This window comes from Rhinopithecus bieti, unplaced genomic scaffold (assembly GCF_001698545.2).
Source record: "Rhinopithecus bieti isolate Rb0 unplaced genomic scaffold, ASM169854v2 scaffold_41649, whole genome shotgun sequence".
NCBI lineage: Eukaryota > Metazoa > Chordata > Mammalia > Primates > Cercopithecidae > Rhinopithecus > Rhinopithecus bieti.
Window position 1 is genome coordinate 69,931 of NW_016816893.1, and position 8,641 is coordinate 78,571.

Below are 8,641 nucleotides of genomic sequence, written 5' to 3' on the forward strand. Positions count from 1 at the left end.
GGCGGGGTCGGGGGGATTGGTGGCACAGCTTCTGAGACAGGAAGAAAGAAGGTAAGGATGTGTGTAAAGATAAGTTTCTAGATGTGGGCTAAACTTACATGGTGACACTTTTCTTTGTGAAATAGGAGGCCACGTTTTCTTCTAAGGCAGAGGAAAGGGTACTAAGGGAGTGGCCCCTGAGCAGGCACGTAGATGCGCTGTGACTCTGAAGGCCCAGCTGCTGTGAGAAGGGAGACTGCTGGTCATATTTGTGATTTTTTTTTTCCTGCAGCAATCTTTGACCATCCTGGAATGTGAGTGCTGAAGGTGAACGGTAGTTGAAAGAGGAGTGAGTTAGCAGGGCAGGTATGCCGGAAAGGTTGGAGGTGGGGCGGGAGGGCAGGGTGTGTGAAGTTCTGGCCAGAAAGAGGCTGAGCCTAGATGGATAGAGAAGGAATGGAGCCAGCCTCCTGGTGATAGGTGAGACAGAAGGGGAGGAAGTGATGCCTGGTGATCTCGGTGAGGTCAGAGCAGAATAAAGGAAGAATAAAGGAGGCAGCACCCTGGATGGGAAGGAGAGATTGTGATCGCAGAGTAGGATACTGGAGTGTAAAATTTCAGAAGTAGAGCAGTTACAGGTGTTGTAACTGTATCTGTTAGCACTGAGGAGAAGGCTGTTTGAGGGGAGGAAGTCAGGGAACTGAAAGCAGGGTTGTTGGAAATTCGCAAAGACAGTGTGGGGACCTGAGGTGGAAAGGAAAACTGTGAGCCAGTCAGATGCCTGCCTACCCGCCAAGTGGCTAAGAAAGACGAAATACATTCTTTTTTTTTTTTTTTTTTGAGATGGAGGTTCACTCTTGTTGCCCAGGTTGGAGTGCAGTGGCATGGTCTCAGCTCACTGCAACCTCTGCCTCCCAGGTTCAAGCGATTCTCCTGCCTCAGCCTCCCAAGTAGCTGGGATTACAGGCAGCCGCCACCACGTCTGCTAATTGGCTAATTTATATATATTTTTTTTAGTGCAGACGGAGTTTCACCATGTTGGCCAGGCTGGTCTTGATCTCCTGACCTCAGGTGATCCTCCCTCCTCAAGCTCCCAAAGTGCTGGGATTACAGGCATGAGCCATGGCGCCTGGCGGGAAAGATATTCTTATCTACATTTTAAAAATGATGATGAAACCAAGAGCCATATAACTCAGGTGAGTTGCCCAAGCTCACAGTAAACTTATTTACTAATAGGATAATAAACCTATTTAAGAGGTGCGCTCATGAAAGTGTGATCTGCAGTACCTGGCTGCACTTTTCTCAGACAATACCTTAGAGAATCACAACATTCTAGGGTCTGGTCTACCTCATTTCAGGACTCAGTGTTGGATGTGCTTAGCATAGCCAGAGGTGTCTTCTCTTTGACAGACTTGCTATCTGGAAAATAAACCAGGACCGATCTTCTAGCATAGAATAGAGGACATCCCTTCCTGGCTATAGGAATGTTTGGTATCCTTCCAAGAACTCCTCCTTTAGAAGAGCCTCTCAGAAGTTGCTGGTTAAACACGGGCTCAAACCAAGGAAAGTCATGTAACCTGGGTGGAGGTTATCCCACCTCCAGTGGCAGAGGACAGCTTGCAAGTATTTGGGCTTATAGTCTCCCAGCCCAGAGCCTCTCTCCCTTGCTAGTGTTAGAGAGATGCTGACCACGTTTACTCTTCTCTTACTTTCTCTACATATCCCCTTACCTTAACTTTTTGACCATGTTCTTGAGACTAGAGTTCAGTTCGTCTCATTTCTCCAGGAGTCCTGGAAGACAGTGTCCTTCCACCTACCATGTGTGGAGTTGACCTGTTGCCCCAATGCAAAGATAGTAAGCCTGAGCGTAATTGATTCTCGATTTCTTTTGAATTAATAACTGGCATATATAACCATTAATTCCAATTATAATTAACATGAAAATGTCAGAGCTTCTATTGAGAGAAAAAGCAAACTTCAGCATTAGCCCTGTAATATTATATTATGGTTCTATATTTATATAATACAGAGTAAACTGTCATTACATTAATGCAACCAAAATTCCTAGAGCTGTCCAGAAACTTGGTAGCAATTGTAGCATAAACAGTTAATTTTCCAGTTATTTGGAGGCTTGGAAAATTAACACAAAGTAGTAGTAATATCTGAACAGCAATCGGAACCATTTTTGTACAATATGGGTGAATTTTATTGAAAAACACCTTTTTTTTTTTTTTTTTTTTGAGACGGAGTCTTGCTGCTGTCGCTCAGGCATGGAGTTACAGTGGCGCCTGTCTTGGCTCAGGCTGCGCAAGCTCTGGCCTCGCTGGGTTCACACCATTCTCAGCTGGCCTGCAGCCTCCCGAGTAAGCTGGGCTACAGGTGCCCACCACCACGCCCAGCTAATTTTTTATATTTTTTTAGTAGAGACGGGATTTCACCGTGTTAGCCAGGATGGTATCAATCTCCTGACCTCATGATCTGCCCGCCTCAGCCTCCCAAAGTGTTGGGATTACAGGCATGAGCCATGCGCCCGGCCCAAAACACCTTTTAATGCAAAAAAAAAAAAAAAAAAAGTACAATGAGGAAAACCTCCAAGTAGAATTACGCATCAAATGGAAGATAAGAAAAGGGATAATAATATTGTATCAGTTAGTTTTTGTTGCCTAACAGACCACCCCAAAATTTAGTGACTTAAAACATTTATACTCACAGTTCTTAGATGGACAATTTGAGCTAGGTTCAGGTGTACAGTTCTGCGATCTTCTGGACTCTCCCATGCATCTGCAATCAGATAGAGTGTTGGCTGGTGTTGGCTGGTGTCTGGGTGATTTAGAATGGCGTCGCTCGCATGTCTGCAGGTTGATAGGCAGGTGCTGGTTCTAGCTTACCGGTTCTCCTCCACAAGATCTCCAGGAGGCTATCTTGGGCTCGTTCAGATAGTTGTCTTACCGTTCCACCTGCACCAAGAGAGGTAGGTGCAGAGGCTCTTGAGGACTACCCTGGAACTTGCCCTTTATTCTACCACATTCTACTGGTCAAAGTCAGCCCAGATTCTTTTCTTTTTTTTGTTTTTTTTTTTTTTTTGAGACGGAGTTTTGCTCTTGTCGCCCAGGCTGGAGTGCAAGGGCGCGATCTTGGCTCACTGAAACCTCCACCTCCTGGGTTCAAGCGATTCTCCTGCCTCAGCCTCCTGAGTAGCTGGGACTATAGATGCACGCCACCACACCTGGCTAATTTTTGTTTTTTTTTTTTTTTGGTGGAGATGGAGTTTCACCATGTTGGTCAGGCTGGTCTCGAACTCCTGACCTCATGATCCACCACCTCTCGGCCTCTTAAAGTGCTGGGATTACAGGTGTGAGCCACTGCGCCTGGCTGCAGTCAGCCCAGATTCAAGGGGTGGGTCAATAGACTCTACCTGTTGGTGGAAGGAGCTGCAAACTATTGTGATCACGTTTGCAGACTACCACAAATGTATTGCTATATGTTAGCGCTATTCTAATGGCTTTATATGTGTGAACTCACTCAATTGTTACAGCAACCCAGAGAGGTGGGTTACTATTTCTAATCATTTCACAGATGAGAAAACAGCTACTGAGATGTTGAGTAACTTGCCCAAGGTTATCTAGGTAGTGACAGAGCTGAATTTGAGTCCACGCAGTGTGGTTCCAGAGGCTATACTCCTAAACAATAAGCTATAATGCCTCAAAAGCAAGGCAGAAGAACTTTATCACTTGTTTGGAGCAGACTGAATAAGCCTTCAGACTTGTAAACATTAAGACAATTTGCTCATTTGGCAAACTTGGATATATCAATGCATGTTTTATATAAGTGAAAATTTGTAAAGGGAATGCTAGAATGAGCTATTTCTTTATCCATTCAGTCTCAAAACTAGATTTCTAAATGGATCAAAGATACAGCTTTTTCTTGCCTGTGTTGAATAAGCAACTAAACCAAAAAATATCTAAATTGAAGTTTATGGAAATTGTAACCTTTCCTCTTTGTAGTTCAACTATTAGAACGTTCAGCAGAAAGAGACTTTTGGAGGTCACAAAAAGTTGATATTTACCAAGTTGGATGATCATTTGCAGAATATCCTTGACTGCCGGATGGCTTGGCCATGAGCAGTGTGCCATGTTGCTGTCCCTTTGTTTCAGGTCTCTCAGGCAGCTGCAGAGCTTCAACAGTACTGTATGCAGAATGCCTGCAAGGATGCCCTGCTGGTGGGTGTTCCAGCCGGAAGTAACCCCTTCCGGGAGCCCAGATCCTGTGCTTTACTCTGAAGACTCGTGAGTAATGATACACCATTATGTCTTGGGCCCATAGCGTTATCACAGGGCTTCCCAAAGGACTTGAGCAACTGAGTTTTGAATGTCTACAGTTCTTGGGGGAATTAAAATAACAGCCAGCAAAGTGCACAACTTCCCCTGAAGGGTGATTCTAGTGTATAGTTACTTTGCCTGTAGAATACATCTAATTAGGACAGTCTGAAGTCTCTTTGGCACTAAGTCATGAGATGCCAATATCCTTCTGTACTTGAGCTCTTTAATTGAGTTGGCTGGTAGTAATTTCTTTTCTTTTCTTTCTTTTTCTTTTTTTTTTTTTTTTTTGAGACAGTCTCGCTCAGTCACCCAGGCTAGAGTACAGTGGCATGATCTTGGCTCACTGCAACCTCCACCTCCCAGGTTCAAGCAATTCTCTTGCCTCAGCCTCCTGAGTAGCTGGGACTACAGGTGCATGCCACCACGTCCGGCTAATGTTTGTATTTTTAGTAGAGATGGGATTTCACCATATTGGTCAGGCTGGTCTCGAACTCCTGACCTCAGATGATCCACCCGCCTCAACCTCCTAAAGTGCTGGGATTACAGGTGTGAGCCACCACTCCCGGCCAGTAATTCTTGACCTTAAGCCCACCCTCTCTGTCCTTATAGTATCCCAGGGTTGGGATCTGCTACTTTTGGGACTAAGGACTCCCCAGAGTGGGAGATGTGTGCCTACCACCTGCTGTGATTTCTGTCCTAATGGTTTTCAGAATATATCTTTATGTTTTAATGGAGGAAGAAATGTAGCTACTGGGAAAAAGTGTGAGTGGGGTTAAAAGAGCTTTAAAAATTGATAAATGAAAACACCTCTCGGGTAGCATATTAGAAATTTCATGGGTTTGAATACTTTGTATTGGGGTCATTTTCACAATGTGTTTCCCCGGTCACCACTGAGCTCTGTTGCCCAGGCTGGAGTGCAGTGGCACAATCTTGGCTCACTGCATCCTCCGTCTCCCAGGTTGAAGCAATTCTCCTGCCTCAGCCACCCTAGTAACTGGGATTACAGGCACATGCCACCACGCCTGTCAAATTTGTTTTGTATTTTTAGTAGAAACAGGGTTTCACCATGTTGGCTGGGCTGGTCTCGAACTGACTGGTCTCAAACTCCTGACCTCATGATCTGCCCGCCTTGGCCTCGCAAAGTGCTGGGATTACAGGCGTGACGCAATGTTTTTTTAAGATGACAAGGGCATGAATTATTAGAGTCTTTTGAGACCAACATATTTCAAATGATGTATTCTAAGGGGTGTTTATACAGTAAGTAATTATCTTAGCTCCTTCTTCACAAGTAGCAAAAGGAAATTGTTCACATTTAAAAGAAGGAAGCAATCTATCAAATCCTATTGTACTTTTTAATGGAAAAAGTTCATATTTATGGTGTTAAGATAATAGTCTTATGTTGGCATAGCATTTTTCTTTTTACAAAGCCCTTTCCTTCCTTCCTTTCCTTCCTTCCCTTCCTTCCCTTCCTTCCCTTCCTTCCTTCCCTTTTAAAAATTGAGATGGAGTCTCGCTCTGTCACCCATGCTGGAGTTCAGTCGCATGATCCTGGCTTACTGCAACCTCCGCCTACCAGATTCAAACAGATCTCCTGCCTCAGCCTCCTGAGTAGCTGTGACTGCAGGTACACAGCACCATGCCTGAAGGACTTGAGCAACTGAGTTTTGAATGTCTACAGTTTTGTATTTTTAGCAGAGATGAGGTTTCACCGTATTGCTCAGGCTGTTCTCCTGACCTCAAGTGAAGTGACCTGCCCATCTCGGCCTCCCAAAGTGCTGGGATTGCAGTTGTGAGCCACTGCACCCCGCTTTGCAAAGCACTTTCATGGGGGCTGCTCATTCAGTGGTATGGTTTACATGTCTTTTGTATTCACCTGTTACTTTCTTTTTTTGTTGTTGTTTAAGACGGAGTTTTGCTCTCGTTGCCCAGGCTGCAGTACAATGGTGCAATCTCAGCTAACCACAACCTCTGCCTCCTGGGTTCAAGCGATTCCCCTGCCTCAGTCTCCCTAGTAGCTGGGATTACAGGTGCCCGCCACCATGCCTGGCTAATTTTTTTGTATTTTTAGTAAAGATGGGGTTTCTTCATGTTAGTCAGGCTGGTCTTGAACTCCCGACATCAGGTAATCCGCCCGCCTTGGCCTCCCAAAGTGTTGGGATTACAGGCGTGAGCCACCGTGCTTCGCTCACCTGTTGCTTTCTATTTCTTGAATACTAAAGTACCCTATGAAATGATGACTAGGTAATTTTATAAATAAATCTTCCTAAAGTGAAAACCAAACAAACTCTTTTTCCAGTAGGAGAGCAGTTCGCTGAGGAATGCCTTCAAGCACAGAGTGACGAATGACTGCCTTCAAGTCTCAAGAAAACACTTTTCCCTAACTCTGATTAGAGATGTTTTAGCCCTTTCCTGTGGCCTGGTCCCATAGCGAAAATCACAGACATTCATGAGTTTCTACTTGAGTGAGGAAACTGGGTGAAGAAATAGAGTTTTAAATAGTAATAGCCTGCTTTTTGTACAAGTACTTTTATACATAAGACAAACACAAACCTTACACCAAATATACAAAATGCCACTGTTTCATCAGTGAGTTACTAATATTTTACACCTGGAATATCATGTATTTTTATTTACTGATGTTACATTTTAAGAAGAAAATAGTTGTATGTTTGTTTAAACTATGTAATACTGTTTTTCCTGGAAGATATTATACCACAAAAAGTGTGTTTTTTCTCATGGAATTCACAATTTCCTAAATGAATACAAGAAGTACAATTGCTGGGGGAAGAATGGCTTTACTAATTGACTGAATTCTTGATTTTTCTAAATGGGAAGAATTATTTTATTTTAACACTAAATATAAGGAGCAGTTTCTTGCAAACTTTTTTGGAAAAGTTAATGTTATGATGTGCCATTAGGCTGCCCCATTCTGTATATAAATGAAGCAGATTCGATCTTTGTATTTTAAGTTCCATCTACTTTGTAGTTGTGGGCTGCAAAAGAATACAGAATTTATATATTTAAAAATGTTTAAAAATGTGACCCACAGGAACATTGTTAATGGTTACAACTAACATGAAAATATTCACCTAAAATTACTTATTAACGTCACAAGTTTTTACTTTGATGATGTGCCTTTGATTTAATTGTGGGACACTTTTTTAGAAGGATACATTATTCATGTCTGTAACAGTCTTTGAAGAGCTTGGAAATAAAATTTCTGCTTAATTAATCATTTTTCTATGACAGCAATATTTTGTGTCTGATTTTGTATTAAGGACTCTTGGATTTCTGTTTGCCTGTGAGATTGAGTGCTGGAAATGAGAGAGTGAAATTCTTGTTTTTAAGTCTGTAGAGTTTTGCAAATGTCCTAAAAAAATAGATAACTGTATAACACGAAGAAAATATCTCTATTAATGGCAACATTTGTTCTCTGAAATAGCTATATATAAGCTCATAAATAAACAGAAATATTTGTGAGTGTAAGTAGTGTTACAATAGAGAAAATAGAAGTCATTAGATGGTAACTAACTCACTTAACTTTTAGCTACTAAACTCCTAAATCTAGTGATTGGAATCCCTTCCATTCAGTCATAATTCAGGCATCCCTTTTATAACCTATGTGTTCTCTGCATCTGTTTCACCTTCTCTGAAATTTCCCTCTACCAGTGATCCTTTCTCCTTCATCTTCAAGTTCTCTGCTGGATGCTTTCTTTTTTTTTTTTGAGACAGGGTCTCACTTAGTCACCCAGGCTGGAGTGCAGTGGCGCTATCTCAGCTCAATGCAGCCTCAATCTCCTAGGTTCAAGTGTTCTTCCCACGTCTGCCCCCCAAGTAGCTGAGACTACAGGCGTGAACCATCACACCTGACTCATTTTTGTATTTTTTGTAGAGATGGGATTTCGCCATTTTCCCAAGTTGGTCTTGAACTCCTGAGCTTAAGCGATCCACCCACCTCAGCCTCCCAAAGTTCTGGGATTATAGGCGTGAACCACTGCACCTGCCCTCCAGTGGACCCCTTCTATCACCATTTAGCATGTTCCATTCTGTCTTAACAACAATAGCATTTTAAAATCCCCATTGAAAATAAAATTCTCTTTTGATTCCACTTCCTATTTCAGAAACGTTTGATAAGATAGCACAATAAAACTATAAGCATCTCACTTACAGATGAATATAGATGCAAATATCCTAGATATAAACAGATAAAATTCAGTAGTTATAGTAAGAGAAAATACAGCCGGATAAAACTACTTTAACATAAGGAAATCTATCAATGTAATTCACTACTTGAATCACTTAAAGAAGGGAACCTATGCCAAAAAGTCATTTGATAGAATCAA

The 8,641-nt window shown here is 42.4% G+C and overlaps 1 long non-coding RNA gene across 2 annotated transcripts; it reads left to right on the top strand.

Moving 5' to 3' along the window:
• Positions 1-253: 253 nt before the first annotated feature.
• On the top strand, positions 254-6,938 carry LOC108517499 (uncharacterized). Of its 2 annotated transcripts, none has more exons than XR_001882120.1 (3): positions 254-345; positions 4,134-4,265; positions 6,595-6,938. It is a non-coding gene; the product is annotated as an uncharacterized LOC108517499 (long non-coding RNA). The 2 variants fall into 2 exon arrangements; XR_001882121.1 differs by lacking the exon at positions 254-345 and adding an exon at positions 1,160-1,175.
• The last annotated feature ends 1,703 nt before the right edge of the window (positions 6,939-8,641 follow it).